At 40.2% G+C, this 19,336-nt stretch overlaps 1 protein-coding gene across 7 annotated transcripts in view; it reads right to left on the minus strand.

Annotated features, from left to right (window-relative positions):
* The window catches only part of MRTFA (myocardin related transcription factor A), a 208,093-nt gene that overhangs the window by 79,723 nt on the left and 109,034 nt on the right, over positions 1–19,336 (minus strand). The gene's annotated exons all lie outside the window — the stretch shown is intronic.

A 19,336-nucleotide genomic window follows, 5' to 3' on the forward strand; every position in this document is an offset into this window, starting at 1 on the left:
GGCATGATGGTGCACACCTGGAGTCATAGCAACTGGGAGGCTGAGGCAAGAGAATCACCTGAACCCGGGAGGTGGAGGCTGCAGTGAGAGGAGATCATGCTTCGAAGCATGCCAGCCTTGATGACAGAGTGAAACTGTAACTCAAAAAAGAAAAAAAGTACAGGCTCTAAGCCAGGCTCAATGGCTCACACCTGTAATGCCAACATTTCAGGAAGCCAAGGTGGGCAGATCACATGAAGCCAGTTCAAGACCAGCCTGGCCAACATGGAGAAACCCCGTCTCTACTAAAAATTCAAAAATTAGCCAGGTGTGGTAGTGAATACCTATAATCCCAGCTACTCAGAGGCTGAGGTAGGAGATTCACTTGAACCTGGGAGGCGGAAGTTGCAGTGAGCCAAGACTGAGCCACTGCACTTCAGCCTGGGCCACAGAGTGAGATTCTACCTCAGAAAATAATAATAATAATAATAATAATAATAATAATAATAAGGCTCTAGAGCTAGAATGCCTGGGTTCAAATTTTGGCTCTACCACTTACCTTGAGATACTTAACATCTCTATGCCTCCATTTCCTCATCTGTCAAATGAAAATAACAGTTTCACCTCGGATTTATAATAAATGAATTTTAAATAAAGGACTTAAAACACTGCCCATTCTATGAGCACTAGGTAAATTTGAGCTTCTTGTCATCACACAATTTTGTAACCCAAACATATAGATGTTTCTATATATGCACAGGAGAGTGTCACCATCTGGGTGGTTGGAATACAACAATTTTATTTTCTCTTTCTTCCTTTTGTTTATCTGTATCTTCTACATTAAATAACTACTATTACAACGAGCCAAAAATTTTTTTTCCTCAAGAAAGGGCACTAGGCTGAGTCAGGAGTCCCAGTTTCCAGCAATATTGCTAATCTCTGCAAAGGAGTGGCTGGAGTAGGCTGGGTGTCCTCCATCTCTAAAACAGGTGTCCTCTATCTCTAAAATGAAACAGGTGTTCTCTAAGATTTATGGTGGGATTTGGCAAAGGTACATGCTTTGTTTTGTTTCATTTTTCATCAATACTTACTGTCTGCTTAGTACATACCAGGCATTGTGGACACAAAACGATGAAACACCTTAAGTCCCTGCCCAAATGGAGTTGACAATACAGGCTGTTCAATAAACGGAGACAGCCTTGTGTCCACTTATACAATCCCTCAGCAGGATAAACACTCTGATGAGGACACAGAAGAGGGGAACTTGCTGGGGCTGGAGAGTAAGAGAAGGCCTCTAGGAGGAGAGACGACACTTGAACTGAAATCCAAAATCATTTTTTTAAAGTCAAACCAAAAAGATGGGAAGGGCATTCCAACCAAAGGGAGAGGAATGCACAAAAGCAAAAGTTATGAAAATAACAATTACTTGAGGAACGGAGAATAGAGAGAAAGAGAAATAGAGAAAGGTCATTTTGACAGCAGTGTGGAAACCTAGAGAGACAAAGTCAGCAGGAGAGAGGCTGGAGAGGAAGAGGGAAGTAATCTTCAGAAATTATATGGGGCAGTATCTATTTATTCTTATCTAAAAGGCTACATATGCCATATATAAATGTGATAAATATTAGTTTAAGATGTACTTTGCCTGGTAGCTCACACCTGTAATCCCAGCACTTTGGGAGGCCAAGACTGGCAGACTGCTTGAGCTCAGAAGGAGACCAGCCTGGGCAATACGGCAAAACTCAGTCTCCACAAATAAAATATTTTTAAAAATCAGACAGGTGTGGTGGTGCATGCCCGTAGTCTCAGCTACTTGGGAGGCTGAGGTGAGAAGATTGCTTGAGCCTGAGAGGTGAAGGCTGCAGTGAGCTGAGATAGTGCCACTGCACTCCAGCACCTGGGTGACAGACTAAGACCTGTCTCAAAAAAAGAATGCACTTTACTAAATTTACAAATATAGCATATACTTAGAAAATGTTTACAAACAAAATGTCAGCACACTTCTACTTTCCACAGTTAATTATACACACCATATATATATGTATATTTATAATTTTTTTTAAAGGCAGGGTCTTACTCGGTAGCTCAGGATAGAGTGCAGTGGCACGATCACAGCTCACTGCAGTCCTGGTCTCCTGGACTTGGATGATCCTCTCATCTCACCCTCCCAAGTAGCTGGGACTAAGGTACAAGCTACTATGCCCAGCTGATTTTTGTATTTTTTTTGTAGAGATGAGGTTTCACCATGTTGCCCAGGCTGGTCTTGAACTCCTGGGCTCAAGAGATCCACTTACCTCAGCCTCCCAAAGTCCTAGGATTATAAGCATGAGCCACTATCTCCAGCCTCATTCAATAAATATTTATTGAGTATGTGTCATACATATGGTAGGTGCTGAGGGAGCAGAGAGATACAGGGCAGTAAACAAATGAACCACCAAAGCAACCAAGACAATCAGATGTCTTTTTGTCAGCCTACGACCTGTGCAGATCTCCACCTCTCAGGAGCAGACCACAGGCAGGATGATATAGCAGCTGGGAATTTGCACTTGAAATCAGACAGACCTTTGTTCAAATTTTGGCTCTTACCACCTACTGCCAGTCTGGTTTGGGATAAATTACTTAGCCTCTCTGAGCTTTCATTTCTGTACCTGAAAATGAAGATAATATTACCAAATTCATATGGTTTTAGGGTGAATTTAATCAATCAATAATCAGTGTGGCAGGTATACAGAATGTTCAGCCAATCAACTCTTTTATTATTAAGTTTTAATTTTCCACTTTTAGGACAGCCTATGATGTCCCACAACATAGACAAAAATACAAGGTAGGAAAAAAGGGAACAAAAGGTATTAAAAGGATCTGTTTCACATTTCTAAATTCACATTTTAGTAGATTCACAACCGTTTTTCTTGTAAAGATGTCATGTTTGGAACTTACATTTCTTTAGGATTTCTCAAACAGTTAACATCTTGCCTACATTACATGACCTAGTAAATTAAATAAAATCCATCACCCAAAATAGGGAACCCGTCACAATCTCTCCCAGGATTCCTTGTTCTGATTCTCTGACTAATACTGAGTCACTGAAAGAACAGAGGCAACACAGAGCACTGATAAGTAGTCTGAACACAAAACTGAGGAGCAGAGGCGGCAGAGCACACTGCGGACTGACCATAGACTATGAGCAGAACTTTCTGAAACAGAAAAACCAAGATGAAAAGAGAGTTTCCTAACTGGCTGTGCCTTTGAGTAATCATGCCTCCCAACAGAAAATAAGCACAGAAATTAACACATTTCTCAAGCCAAAAGAAAATTTAAAAAATTTTTAATACCTTCTTGTTTTATCTGTGAAAAAAAAAATTTTTTAAACCAAATTTTAAAACTGCTGCCTCCCTATAATGACATCCTCAAAAATGTTTTAACTGTCTCTTAAAATGTTTATTTCTTACAAATAACTCTGAAAGCAACACTGGTCATTTAAAGATTTTGAAGGCATACATAAAACACAAAAAGAAAATGTCTTCTCTGTTACCTGACACCTTAAGGGCCAAAGTGATTTTACTTACACTTTCCCCATAAATTTCCCTTTGTATTAAAACCAGGTGTGACACTTCAGCCCAAACACAAGAATTTAAGAAGCAGAGGAAACCTGGACAAGATTTTCAAGTAGTCTATGATCTTTTTTTATGCTCCATTAAAGTAGAAGTCTACGCCTACAAAGAGAAAGAATAACATACTTTTAATATTGCTTTCTTTTATTGGTGGTTTACAATCTCCTTTAAGAAGACAGTCCTCTGTAGATTAACTGTCATGATTCCTGGAAACCCTAGGATCTTTTTCCCTTCCTAGTGTCACAGAGGACACCTACTGGTTACCTTTCTCCACTTTTCCCATCCTCCGTTTCCCCAACACACCCACACACCCTCATCCATGCAAACCAGCAGCTAGTGAAACTTCTGAATAATCTTTGCCTCCCTGCTCTGCTCTATTGTGCTTAAAGGCCTCCAGGCTGTACTGTGCATCAGCAAGAAGAGTCTAAAGAAACCACCAAGGCAGGTTCTTCACTTTAGGTGCAGGAGAACTGAGCTAACAAGGCTAGAAATCTGTTCATTTGTGCTTCACCACAACTGTGTGATTGCCCCATAATGTACCACCATTTACGCCTTTTTAGTGGTTTAGATGTCACCAGCCATTTAATTTCCTGACATCCGGAACCGTCAACAAAATCAGAAATGCAGTCTGGGGGCCAGGCACAATTACAAGCATGTGCCACTGCGCCCAACTTATTTTTGTATTTTCATCTTTTAGTAAAGACGAAGGTTTCACCAACTTGGCCAGGATGGTATGAGTTCCTGGCCTCAAGTGATATGCCCGCCTCAGCCTCTCAAAGTGTTGGGATTATAAGTGTTAGCCACCATGTCCAGCCCATAATTTTTTTTAGAGGGGAGTGTCCTTTATCACATACACTTAGCTTGACATCATTGATGAATAACAGTCTTTATCAAGACTGTACTGCAAAGAAGGTATCAGTATTTCCCAGGATACTGGCCGCATGCAGTGGCTCACGCCTGTAATCCCAGCACTTTGGGAGGCTAAGGTGGGTGGATCACTTGAGCTCAGCAGTTGGGAGACCAGCCTGGCCAACAAGGCGAAACCTTGTCTCTACTAAAAATAGAAAAATGAGCCAGGCATGGTGGTGCAAGCCTGTAATCCCAGCTACTTGGGAGACTGAGGCAGGAGAATTCCTTGAACCAGGGAGGGCAGAGGTTGCAGTGAGCTGAGGTCACACCACTGCACTCCAGTCTGGGCAAGAGCAACACTTTGTCTCAAGTTAAAAAAAAAAAAAAAAAAAGCCAGAGGATACTTAAAAAATAATAAACTACCTAAAACTTTGTAGGATCATTCAAAAGATTCAGTTAAATTTATTTTAAAAATTATTAATTTCACAGGTTTAAATGTAAATGGTAAAGTTAAGAAAGTTCAAAGCTGAATGATGAGCCCCTGCATAAGTTATTTTAAGAACACAAATATTTTATAATTGAAAATTAGATATAAAAATTCAAACCACTTAAATTGCTTCACAGCTTTTCAGCTGTACTAAGCTAATAATCTCAAGATAAATGCTGTATCTGATCAGAAATTAGGCCATGGCTGGTTCCAAACATGTCAGTACATCATATCAGCCTTTCTGTTAGGAAACAGTATCTTTTCTGATTAATAAAAAACCAGGTGAATGGTGAGAAACAATTTAACATTACTTCTTTTTTTTTTTTTTTGAGGCGGAGTTTCGCTCTTGTTACCCAGGCTGGAGTGCAATGGCACGATCTCGGCTCACTGCAACCTCCACCTCCTGGGTTCAGGCAATTCTCCTGCCTCAGCCTCCTGAGTAGCTGGGATTACAGGCACGCGCCACCATGCCCAGCTAATTTTTTGTATCTTTAGTAGAGACGGGGTTTCACCATGTTGACCAGGATGGTCTCGATCTCTTGACCTCGTGATCCACCCGCCTCGGCCTCCCAAAGTGCTGGGATTACAGGTGTGAGCCACCGCGCCTGGCCAATTTAACATTACTTCTAATATTTTTATGACAAGAAACTGAAAATTATTTCCTGAGACCAGTCCTAAACTTCCCACACACAAATGTACACAATCGAAATGACAAGGAAACAAAGAGGAAAGCAATTACTTATGTAAGTGAGAGCACTAAAAAGGGTTTGATCAAACAGAATCCTCAACTTAGAATGAATCTCAAGTTAAGATGTGTGAAAAGGCCATGCCGCTCTTTTTTAAATTATGAAACATTCCAAATTAGAATGGATTCTCTGGATACAGTATCTTTTAGGAAACTCAGTCCTGCCACCTCTTTATGTCCTTCATCTTACAAACGTGGCTTAAAACTTACCTATTCTAAGAAAGCTTCTCTGTTTAACCTCAAAAACCAGATCCCTTTACCTGTTGTACCTTCAGCATAAAGTTTCCTCTTATTCTGTAGCATAATGACTCTCTCCATCCCCAACCTAACTCTATGCTCTTTGGGGAAAACGTTGTTTCTTACTTCTTGTTTCTTACTTCTTTTGTCGTGAAATAAAACAGAGCTCTATCCAATGGACACTCGATAACTATTGTCAGATACCCACAGCATCTAGTCCAATGTCTTTCAACAGATGCTCACAAATTATTGAACTCTTAGTAACTTACCAGCTTTCAGACAAAGGGAACTGGAAAGATCTCAAACTCAAAATTAGCCCCTGGTAATGATAACATCTAGACTGTGGGGATCTCAACATTTACGTCAAAATGGAGTTTCAAAATTATCTATGAGTCTTAATCATCCTCTCTCATACTGTATCTAATCAAGAGACTACATGGTTTAATGGTCAGGTGTTTTGAGGTCAAAGGTTTAAACTCTAACTTCAGCATTTATCAGCTAGGTTCCACTTTCTCACAAAGTAAAATTTTACTCATTTCTAAGGACTGCTATTGGACTAAAATGAGGTAAGTACTTAACATGCCCAATACAAGAGAGGTAGTCAATACATGGTAGCCATTCTTACTGTTCAATTTAACAAGTAATTCCATGGTTTGAATGTGTCACCTCCAAAATTCAGGTGTGGTCAATGTGATAGTATTAGGAGGTGAGGCCTTTAAAAGATGATTAGGCCATGGAAGAACCTCCCTCATGAATGGGATTGAAAGCCCTTACTAAAGAGGCTTCACACAGCTTTTGGGTGGCTTGCCCTTCTGACTTATGCCATATGAGGACACAGTGTTCTTCCTTCCTTGCAGAGGATGCAGTCCTCACAAGACAACCAAACCTACTGGCTCCTTGATCTCAGGACTTCTCAGCCTCCAGAACTATGATAAATAAATTTGTTTGTAATCAATAACCCAGACTCAGGTATTCTGTTGCAACAGCACAAAATGAACAAAGACAATTATAAAGAAAAAGTCGATACAACATAGATTATGTTATCACATTAAACTGCATTATGACACCAATTCTTTGATAAAATATAGTACATAAAATATAATCCCTTCTTGAACATGATCTGCTTCCCACTGTAGTGAACTGCCCCACAAAAATGATCTCTGCAGTAAGGTAATTTGCCAAGGAGTCTAGAAAATAAGATTTTGCACAGATGCACATTTATACTTCCCAACAGAACTCAGTTTTATGCAATATTCACACATTAATAGGAACTGAACACCCCCAACTCTTCACTATTAAGAAACTGCAGTATTTGTCCCCAGTATCTTACAATCTACGTCTCACTAGCATTTGAAGGAGATGTGGCTTCTTCAGTGCCAACGAGTTTGGATGTTCAGGGGTTTATTCCTACCTACTTGTTAGGAATCTTAAGCAAATATAAAAATAATAACAATTCTCAGCTGGGCACAGTGGCTCATGCCTGTAATCACAGCACTTTGGGAGGCTGAGGTGAACAGATGACGAGGTCAGGAGTTCAAGACCAGAGTTCAAGACCAGCCTGGCCAACATGGTAAAACCCTGTCTCCACTAAAAATAAAAAATAAAAAAAATTAGCTGTTTCATGGCGGTGGGCACCTGTAATCCCAGCTACTTGGGAGCCTGGGGCAGGAGAATTGCTTGCACCTTGGAGGCAGAAGTTGCAGTGAGTCGAGATCATGCCACTGCACTCCCCAGCCTGGGTGACAGAGCAAGACTCAGTCTCAGAAAATAATAATAACAACAACAACAACAGTTTTCTAAATGGGGGGAGATGAAACATGACTTTATTCAACTAGCTCATTCTAAATGCTGCATTTGTCATCTACTGTTTTTCTACATAACATGTCTCTAAAATTAATGACTCCCCCATTTATCACCATTTTCATCGTTTAAGCAGTTTTAAAATACAGTAGCATAAATACTATTAGCAAACACCTAACCCAATGTACTAGCTATCAGCAAGCATATGTGACACATACAAAAAGTACTCTATAAAATATATCAATGAAGTATTGCTGAATACACCATTGTTTTTTCAATGACCATATATAATTAATGCTGATTCTGCTTATTATGGCTGGTGAGTTCTGACTAGGATTCATTATGGTCTCCATTGGCACCTTGTGGAAAGCTACTGTGTGCCCAAGAGACGCATATTACAATCTTAGAAACATATCTTTTGGCCAGGCATGGTGGTTCATAACCTGTAAAACCAGCACTTTGGGAGACCAATGCAAATGGATCACTTAAGCACAGGAATTCAAGACCAACCTGGACAACAAGGAAAAACCCATCTCTACAAAAAATTAGCCAGGCATGGTGGCATGCATCTGTAGTCCCGGCTACTCCAGAGGCTGAGGTGGGATAATTATTTGAGTCTGAGAGTTAGAGGCTGCAGTGAGCAGTGACTGCACCACTGCACTCCAGCCTGGGTGACAGAGTGAGACCCTATCTCAAGAAGAAAGAAAAGGAAGGGTGGGAGGAAAGGAAAGAGAGAGAGAAAAAAGGGAGGGAGGGACAGAGAAAGACAGACAAGAAAGAAAGGCAAGACAAAGAAAGAAAAACAAACTTCCCAGCTGGGTGCACTTGAGCCCAGAAGCTCAAGACTGCCCGGGTGGGCAACATAGCAAAATCCCAGCACTTTGGGAGGCTGAGGAGGGCGGATAACGAAGTCAGGAGTTCAAGACTGACCAGCCTGGCCAACGTGATAAAACCCTCTCTCCACTAAAAATACAAAAACATTAGCTGGGCACAGTGGTGGGCACCTGTAATCCCAGCTACTCAGGACCCTGAGGAGGGAGAATTTGTTGCACCTGGGAGGTGGAGGTTGCAGTGAGCCGAGATTGCACCACTGCACTCCAGTCTGGGCAAAAGAGTGAGACTCTGTCTAAAAAAAAAAAATTAGAAGGGTGCCTGTAGTCCTAGCTACTAGGGAGGCTGTGGTGGGTGGATCACTCGAGTCTGTCAAGAACCACTGGGTTATTTCAAGGATTAAAAGAGTTGATTTAGGCTCGGCACAGTGGCTCACCCCTATAATCCCAGCACTTTGGGAGGCTGAGACAGGTGGATCATGAGGTCAAGAGTTCAAGACCAGCCTGGTCAACATGGTGAAAAACCATCTCTACTAAAAATACAAAAATTAGCTGGACATGGTGTACACGCTTGTAACCTCAGCTACTCAGGAGGCTGAGGCAGGAGCATTGCTTGATCCTGGGAGGTGGAGGGAGGTTGCAGTGAGCTGAGATTGCACCACTGCACTCCAGCCTGGGCAACAGAGTGAGACTGTCTCAAAAAAAAAAAAAAAAGGGGGGGGGCATAATGGCAGGTGCCTATAATGCCAGCTACTCAGGAGGCTGAAGCAAGAGAATCACTTGAACCTGGGAGGCAGAGGTTGTAATGAGCCAATATTGAGCCACTGCACTCCAGATTGGATGACAGAGAAAGATTCTGTATCGGGAAAAAAAAAAAAAAGAGTTGATTTATATATAAAGCATGTAGAACAGTACCTGGGCACAGGTGCTATTATTAAGATTAGCATAGTGGCTTCTAGGCAAAATAAGTTTATCCTAATAGCAACTAAAGACAATCTGATTCGTCCCCAATTTGATTAAGTAACAAAAAATTAAAATAAATCACAGATGCTGATAGGATGTGAAAAAAATGGGTTTGTCTATTCCCAGTAAGATTTATTTACACACTGGGCACAGTGGCTCATGCCTGTAATCAGCACTCTGGGAGGCTGAGGCGGGTGGATCATTTGAGATCAGGAGTTCAAGACCAGCCTGACCAACATGGTGAAATCCCATCTCCCATTTCTACTGAAAGTACCAAAAAAACTAGCAAGGTGTGGTCGTGCACGCCTGTAATCTCAACTACTCAGGAGGCTGAGGCAGGAGAATTGCTTGAACTTGAGAAGCAGAGGTTGCAGTGAGCTGAGATCACGCCAATGCATCCCAGCCTGGGCAACGAATTAAGATTCTGTGTTTAAAAATAAAAAAAAAAAAAGATTTATTTACACTCATTACCACTTTCTATGGATATAATATATTCAGTTCATATTGGAATCTCTGGCCTCACAACTGAGGCTGTCTCTCAACTGGAAGTTTCTTTAAGGTGGAAGAACATTAGTAATATGTTCTTATAATATTAACTGTGGTTTAAGGACACTTTTCTGCAAAGTATGAGTTTGGCTTCCGGATGGGCTTGGTGGCTCACACCTGTAATCCCAACACTTCTGGAGACCAAAGCTGGAGGATAACTTGAGCTCAGGAGTTTGAGACCAGTCTGGGCAACATAGGGAGACCTTGTCTCTACCAAAAATAAATAAAGATCTTGGTTTTTAAGATTACCACGTTTCTCTTCATGTTCATAGTAGCTTTTAACAAGGTGCTGGTATCAATAGCTCAACCCTCAAACATCCAGCTAACAGTAGAAAATACACTACACAGAAAGAAAAGATGGTAGACAAGTCCAACTATCTTTCAGAGTAGGCAGCAATGCTTGTACTTGTATTTAGTACTGAGCAATTGTTTCCAATTTTCTAGGAAGTCACAAAGCTGTCACAAATTGTTTATACAATTCTTCCTTTGTCAGAGTCCAGTGCCTGCTCAGTTTGTCATTTCATATTGGCAAATAACTATACAAGTTTTCCTCATCTGTGACACAAAGATTAAAATAAGCAGAGGTAGTCACATTCTAAACATTTTCTGGTTCACACCTTCCTGTATTAGGGAAATCAGTGTTTGGGCACAAAAGATCATCCATTCTAACTCTTACTGGGCAAATATGTTGTTTGTGTCAACAAAGTACTTTTGTAAATAGAAAATAATGCCAATATCATTAAGTGCTTGAAAGAAAGATCTGCCAAAAATAACCCTGTTGTGACCTACTCTTAGGATAATCCAGGGTTGATAAAAAGCCAAATTCTCCCCATAGCCGACAGAGATTTGCCTCAGCCTAAGGCTATTTTCCCTAAGTGAGTTTCTAAACTTTCTCGGAAGCTTCTCTTTCTCATCGAGCTGGTCAAAGTTTTCTTGTAACAACATACCACACAACTGAAAAGCTAAGTTTCGGGGTCTGAATTTTTGTTTACCTGATAGAAGTTACTGCTTTCTCCTAGTGGAGAAAGCTTATCTCCAGAAAACTTTTTCAGTAATCTGATGGCAACAGCTTTGCTACTAAAAATTTCCCAAAATCTTCTTGTTTGGGCAGGTCCTGCTGAAATCCCCCTCCTCATGAGGAGGAATTTGAGTAAAAATACTGCCAGCTTCAAGTTCCCTTAGGCAAATTTCCAGCCTCAGTCTGAGGCCATGAGGTTAAACATTTCTCAATGACGCAGGCTCCCTCTGAGGGAGGAACAAGAAAAAGAAAAAAATCAAAACGTATTCCTCCCAGTGCAGTAAATCAAGAAACAGCAGCCTAGTACTTAAAAAAAAGAAAAGTGAAGTTAAACTATATACTGTTTGCTCTGCCAAGGCCCCCAGTGGGAGTACAGAACCCAAATGAGAACTGTGGGATGAGAAAAAGAACTGTAGAACTAGCAATCCAGTCAAACTGACAAGATATTTCTCTAGATTCTCTACATAATCTCTAGAATACCAGTACAGTGTAAGGCTCCAGTCACTGTATAATTTACGATAACTAGGACAACTAAAGCAAAGTGACTGAATTAGTGGTTGGGGGTAAGGAATGGTTCACACATGAAGCAAATCACGATTCAGGATTAAAATGTATATTAAGTGAGAGGTTGGGGAAACTAAAGGCAAGTACATTTAATCAACTTCTTAGTATAAGAATATATAAGGCTGATCACAAAGAAGGCAAACTCCTGTGAGGGGTAGGTAGGGTTCTTGGACCTCTGGTCATTAGCAGATAAATAATTGAATGAAATAAAACCCAAACTGCTCCCCAGAAACTGATTAATATATACAGAATTTTAGAGTTAAAAAGGGCCTAAATGCTTACAAGAAAATGCCGGTGATGAATATGCCATGTGTACGGTGCTTTAATTCTCAAAGTGCTTTCATTGAATCATTAAATAAAAAGTATTATGTACCTGCTATGTGTTAGGAACTGGGAATACAGAAATTAGATACCACCCCTGCTTGCATGGGGCATTCTTCTGACAATGAGACCTGCTAGGAATGAAAATGCAGCAAACAATCGCTTTCTGGTCTCCCAGTGAACCTAGGGAGAGCACAGCAGAAGGCGCACCTCAGTTTCTGCGGGAATCCAAGATAGCACAAGTCTCAGAAGAGGTAACCCTTAAACTGAGACCTGAAGGATGAGAAGGCTGGCAAGCAGAAAGAGGAACAGTAATATGCAAAGGAACAGAGAGTTAAAAGCACAAAGTGTTCCGGGAACCAAAAACTGGTCAGTACTGCTGGAGACTGTGAGTTTGGAAGTGATATGAGATAACCACTTAGTCAGAGACCAGACAAATAAAATAGTTTAAGTTTTACCTCACAAGAAATGGAGGAATTGTGAGCGGGAGAAGAAAAGGATTAGAATTGGTAGTCAGCAAAAGTATCCTAGCAGCTGAATGAACAGATCAGAGGAAAGTTGAACTATAGCCAGGGAGCCCAATAACAAGGCCCCTGAAACCACAAGGAAAAATCCTGAGAATATGATATAGAGCGGAGAGACAAAATATAAGAGGTCAAGGTAGAAGTAAAATCTAGAGAACTAAGAAGTCAAATAGATGTGACGAGTACAACCAGAAAGGAAGAATCGAAACTGACTCCTAATTTTCCTGGCCAGGGCAACTGGCACTATAAATTAGGGAATGCAGGCTTGGGGATAGTCACCGGGAATGGTGGTATCAGTTTAAATGCATGCAGGAAGAAATTAGTGAATTAATTGAATCTAGAACTCAGGAAATAGGTCAGGGATATAGATATAAATACACACATCACATTTGAATACTTTCCTATTTGGAGGAAATTCTAAGATGGGGGAACGCAGTCACCTTTTCCCATTAGAGGAACTGACAGTTAACAGAAATTCCCTCTCTCTGTTCCCTGGCATCTAGTTCACAAATATATAACCCAAGTCAATAAGATCCTCCTATGTAGATCTTCAAATATTGAAAGAATAAAACAAATGTGGAAAATATAAACAAATTATTCATGGCACTGTGGCAAGTGCCTACTGGTGGCAGTGCCAACAGCAGCAGATGTTCATGGAAGACCAGGCCAGCAGCAGTGGCAGAGAAGGTCCAGTGAGCAGTGCTAGAGACAGAGTCCTCAGCTGACTGGTCCCATTATACGGTCTTCACCAAGTCTTGCCTCACTCAATTTCTGCTCATTTTCTAAACTGTGTTATCCAGCCTTCCTTTTAAGGCTGTGCACTAATACTTTTCTAATAAATTTATTGTATGCTTAGGTTAACCAAGATTATGTGAAGAACTCTGAGTAGTATAGAATGAGAAGAAAACACCGAACAGGTAAGATGAAGCCTAGAACTGGCCCATTATATGTATAGGGTGGCTAGAGGCCACCAGTGAAATTAAATTCATATGTGTTATCTCCTTCCATCCTTATAATCCCTTGTGAGGAAAATAAGGCAAGAATCATATCTTTATTTTAGGATAAGTAAGCTGAGGGTAAAAGAGATTAAGATCATACAGTTCTTTTTGCTAGCCAAGGGTGTCCTCAAAAAAGTTGTTTTACAAGTGCTCACTCATTAAAGGATATCTTAAATGACAATACTAATTCTAACAGCTAATGTCAATGGACACAGATGAAAACCACACATGGGTTCCAGTGCCCGTCTTCCAGCTTCTACAATTTTGGTAACATAAAGAAGATGAGGATCTTTGCCATCACCTTCCACGGCTCACTCAGTGTACCTTCGTTACTGCTTAAAGAATGCATCATAAGCTGAAGGGATTCCTCAAGTGGAAGAAGGGATCTTCTATCCCTAACCATGAGAACCACTGTGGGAATGAGAGGTTGAAAGCTTTCAAAAGATGATTTCTCAACTTCATTCCTTTGGGATATGTCACAGCCAGGAAGGGAGAAATTGGAAAAAGCAGCTTTCACAAGCTGCCAAATCCATGTCCTAGTCCCAAGGGATAATTAGCCAGTGAGGTTTTGTGGAGCTGATGTAATGTTGGCAGAGGCTAATGTTTTACGGCTGAACATGTAGTCTCTTGATATTTAGCTACAGGGCTAAAAGGAATTCATACCCATAACTCCACCACTTAGCAATGTGTGCCTTAAAAGTAATTTGTAAACTTTAACTGATCCATCTTTATCATTAGTTAAGAGTGTTTGTTAAACTATAAATTTTCTAAAATTTTATATAACTATTTTGCTATGAGAAGAAATTTCTAAGTAATGGAGACAATTTAGAAAGCTTAAAGTAATAAAATAATTAGAAGAAAGGGAAGTTTTCCAAGGAGTAAAGTCTGCACTTTAATCCCACTACCAGCACACCAAGTTTAAAGCCATCTGATGAGCTTATGAAAATAAATTTTGAGCTGGGTGAGGTGGTTCATGAGGTCAAAAGATGGAGACCATCCTGGCCAACACGGTGGAACTTTGTCTCTCCTAAAAATACAAAAATTAGCCAGATGTGGTGGCAGACGCGTGTAGTTCCAGCTACTCGGGAGGCTGAGGCAAGAGAACTCTTGAACCCGGAAGGTAAAGGTTGCAGTGAGCTGAGATAGCGCCACGGCACTCCAGCCTGGGTGACAGAGCGAGATTCCATCTCAAAAAAACAAAACAAAACAAAAAACAACTTTTGAAACTGAGTACTCTAAGCCAAAAGTTTTCAGAAGTACCAAATCTCTCACAAAAATTGTCAATCTTAGAAACCTTAGCAGTATTCTGAGATGCAGGAGGTAAGAATTAATGAACAAGGAGCAGAAATATTAAAATATTAACACTCTTGATTTGAGTTTGGACTGTTAAACTTCAAAAACAATGCTTGCAAGCCAGGCCTGGTGGCTTGCGCCTATAATCCCAGGACTTTAGGAGGCCAAGGCAGGTGAAACTCCTGAGGTCAGGAGTTTGAGACCACCCTGGCCAACATGGCAAAACCCCTTCTCTACTAAAAATACAAAAATTAGCTGGCATAGTGGTGTGTGCCTGTAATCCCAGCTATTAGGGAGGCTGAGGCAGGAAAATCACTTGAACCCGGGAGGCAGAGGTTGCAGCAAACCGAGATTGTACCATTGCTCTCCAGCCTGGGCAATAAGAGCAAAGATTCTGTCTCAAACAAAATAAATTAATTAAAAAAAGAAAATAAATGCTTGCCATTTTTTTTTTTAAGTTGAGTCCTTTGACTTAAATACGCTGCAATGATCTCCAAAGCCTGAACAAAATTAAGTGCATTAATAAAAAAGTCAAATCCCTAATCAGTAAGCCAAAATATATAGTACTTTTAAATATGTGCTAGCTCCTTAATAAGAGAAAACTTTGGGCTGGGCATGATGGCTCACACTTGTAATCCTAGCATTTTCGGGAGGCGTAGGCAGGAGAATTGCTTAAGCCAGGAGTTTGAGACCAGCCTGGGCAACATAACAAAATCCTGTCTCTAGTTAAGGTAATTGTTTTAAATTAAAGAGGCCAGGCATGGTGGCTCATGCCTCTAAGTCCAGCCCCATTGGGAGGCCAAGGCAGGTGGATCACCTGAGGTCAGGAGATTGAGAACAGCCTGGCCAACATGGCGAAACCCCGTTTCTACTAAAAATACAAAAAAATTAGCTGGACGTGGGGGTGCACACTTGTAGTCCCTGCTACTCAGGAGACTGAGGCAAGAGAATCACTTGAATGCAGGTGGTAAGGGTTGGCAGTGAGCTGAGATCATGCCACTGCACTCCAGCCTGGGCAACAGAGTGAGATTCCATCTCTATAAAAAAAAATAAAAATAAAAAATAGAAGTTAAAAAGAGACAACTTCTGATCAACTTTGGGTAGAAGTGTATCCATTCAGGAATATGGATATGAAAACTCTGTGGTTTATATATCTCTACAATTTCCAAAGAATTGAGAATCATGTTTCTCAAAATGAATGGTGGGGTGGGGAAAGCCAGAGATGACAAAAAAAAAAAGTCCTACCTACATTTTTAAATTTTATTTTTAACTTTTAGTCATTTTAAAAATGTACAGTTAATTTTTTTTTTTTTTTTTTTTGCTATAGTCACCCTGTTGTGCTAACAAATACTAGGTCTCATTCTTTTTTAACATTTTTGGTACCCATTAAACACATTCCCACTTCCCCTACCTTTCATTAAACTTCCCAGCCTCTGGCAACCATCCTTTTACTCTCCATGAGTTCAATTGTTTTAATTTTCAGCTCCCACAAATAAGTAAGAACATGCCATATTTGTCTTTCTGTGCCTGGTTTATTTCCCTTAACATAATGACCTCCAGTTCTATCCATGTTGTTGCAAATGATGAGATCTCATTCATTTTGGGGCTGAATAACATTCCATGCATCCATATACCACATTTTCTTTATCCATTCAGCTGTTGATGGACACTTAGGTTGCTTCCAAATCTAGGTTACTGTAAATAGGTGCTGCAATAAATGTGTCAGTGCAGATATCTCTTTGATAAACAAATTTTCTCTTTTGGGGGTATATACCTAGCAGTGGAACTGCTGGATCATACAGTAGATCTATTTTTAGCTTCTTGAGGAACCTCCAAACAGTTCTCCATAGTGGTTGTACTAAATTACATTCCCACCAACAGTGTACAAGAGTTCCCTTCTCTCCACATCCTCACCAGCATTTGTTATTGCCTGTCTTTTGGATACAAGCCACTTTAGCTGGAGTAAGATATCTTACTGTAGTTGTGATTTGCATTTTTCTAATGATCAATGATGTTGAGCACCTTTTCTATACTTGACTGCCATTTGTACATCTTCTTTTGAGAAATATTTATTTAGATCTTTGCCCACCTTTTAATCACATTAGATTTTTTTCCCACAGAGGTATTTGAACTCCTTATGTATTCTGGTTACTAACCCCTTGTCAGACAGGTAGTTTGCAAATATTTTCTCCTATTTTGTGGGTTGTCTGCTCACTTTGTTGATGCTGTCTTTGTTTTGCTGAAGCTTTTTAATTCTATGTGATCCCATTTGTCCATTTTTGCTTTGGTTGCCTATGCCTGTAGGGTGTTACTCAATAAATCTTTGCCCTGTCCAATGTCCTGGAAAGTTTCCCCAAAATTTTCTTTTGGTAGTTTCATAGTTTGAAGTCTTAGATTTAAGTGTTTAATTCATTTTGATTTGATTTTTGCATATGGCAAGAGATAGGAATCTGGTTTCATTCCTCTGCATATGGATATCCAGTTTTCCCATCACCATTTATTGAAGAGACTGTTCTTTCCCCAATGTATGTCCTTGACACTTTTGTCAAAAATGAGTTTACTGTATATGTATGGATTTATTTCTGTGTTCTCTATTCTGTTTCACTGGTCTGTGTGTGTGTGTTTTTATGCCAGTGCCGTGCCTTTTTGGTTTCTACATCTCTGCAGTATAATTTTAGGTCAGGTAATCTGATTCCTCTAGTTTTGTTCTTTTTGCTTAAGACAGTTTTGGCTTTTCAGGGTGTTTTGTGATTCCATATAAATTTTAGGATTTTTTTTCTATTTCTGTGAAGAATGTCATTGGTATTTTGATGGGGATTGCATTGAATCTATAGATTGCTTTGGGTAGACGAACATTTTCACAATGTTAAAATATTGATTCTTCCAATCGATGAACATAGAATATCTTTGCTTTTTGTGTGTGTGTCCTCTTCAATTTCTTACATCAATGTTGTTTTATTTCTTTTTATTTTCCCTAATATGGGTTGTCACCAGGCATCAATGTTTACAGTTTTCATTGTACATTTTTTTTAAATTGAGCTAGAGTCTCACTCTGTTGCCCAGGCTGGAGTGCAATGGCGTGAACTCGGCGCACTGCAAGCTCCACCACCCAAGTTCAAGCAATTCTCTGTCTCAGCCTCCAAAGGAGCTGGGATTATAGGCGCGAGCCACCATACCCAGATAATTTGTTGTTTTTTTTTTTTTAGTGGAGATGGGGTTTCACCATGTTGGCCAGACTGGTCTCAAACTCCTGACCCTCAAGTGATCCACCTGCCTCAGCTTCCCAAAGTGCTGGGATTATAGACATGAGCCACCACGCCCAGCCCCTCCTACCTCTTATAAAGGAATGGTTTGTGCTTGCTCTTCAGGGAAACATTTCTTTGGAGAAATAACCAGGTTGAAAGACCTAGACACAGAATGAAATGGCTTTCTTCTCAATCTCTTCAATATTTTATATTCATTTCTTTCATTCATTAACATACACTTATTTAGCATTTACTATGTATTAAGCCCCCAATAAGATCCTGGATATAAAATGCTAAAACCATAATAAGATACCTGCCTTTGTAGCATTTTCAGTCTAGTAAGAGAAATACACATTAAACAACCCCCAAAAATCTCATAAAATAATCACATATGAGGCTGGGTGTGGTGCGTCATGCCTGTAATCCCAGCACTTTGGGAGGCTGAGTCAAGCAGATCTCTTGAGGCCAGGAGTTGCAGACCAGCCTGGCAACACGGCAAAACCCTATCTCTATTAAACATAGAAAAATTAGCTGGATGTGGTGGCATGCGCCAGTAATCCCAGCTACCAGGTGGCTGGAGCGCGAGAATCGTTTGAACCCAGGAGGTGGAAGAACCTAGAAAGCCAAGAGAGTGAATGGAACCTAGAAAGCAAAGAGAAAACAGCAGCAGGTAAAGTTCAACAGGTAGGCAGAACAGAGAAAACAGAGCCATGCATATCAGAAAACTCGCCTACCACTACATGAGAACAAATATTGACTGCAGGACTACGTATCATTTAACCTCTTATTCCGAACTACCTAAACCAGAATATAATCCCTGTGCAGATGGCGACTACATTTTTGGTAGATTCTCAAACACCTTTCATGCAACATCTAACACGTGACAAATTCTGCACATACACAATATATAATACTATTTCCTCAAACTCACACTTGTCTAGAAACATCCAAACTACCTACCTTAGTTGGGATTAAACATATGTTTAGTAACATTGAAGTCAGTTGACCAAAAGCCTACATGCAAGAGGATCTTAAGGATAAAGCAAGGGAAGATTTTTGCAAACATCTCAAGGACTGACTTAGCCGATATAAAACTTAACTGTTAAGAAGTTTCTGGTACAAAAAACAAACCAAAAAAAAAGAAAGAAAGAAAAAAGAAAAAAAGGAAAAAAACCAAACAAACAAAAAGAAGTTTCTGGGCTGGGCACGGTGGCTCATGCCTATAATCCCAACACTTTGGGAGGCCGAGGTGAGTGGATCATTTGAGGTCAGGAGTTTGAGACCAGCGTGGCCAAAATGGTGAAACCCAGTCTCTAGTAAAAATACAGA

The sequence above is a fragment of the Callithrix jacchus genome, chromosome 1 (genome assembly GCF_049354715.1).
Source record: "Callithrix jacchus isolate 240 chromosome 1, calJac240_pri, whole genome shotgun sequence".
In the NCBI taxonomy this organism is placed as follows: Eukaryota; Metazoa; Chordata; class Mammalia; order Primates; family Cebidae; genus Callithrix; species Callithrix jacchus.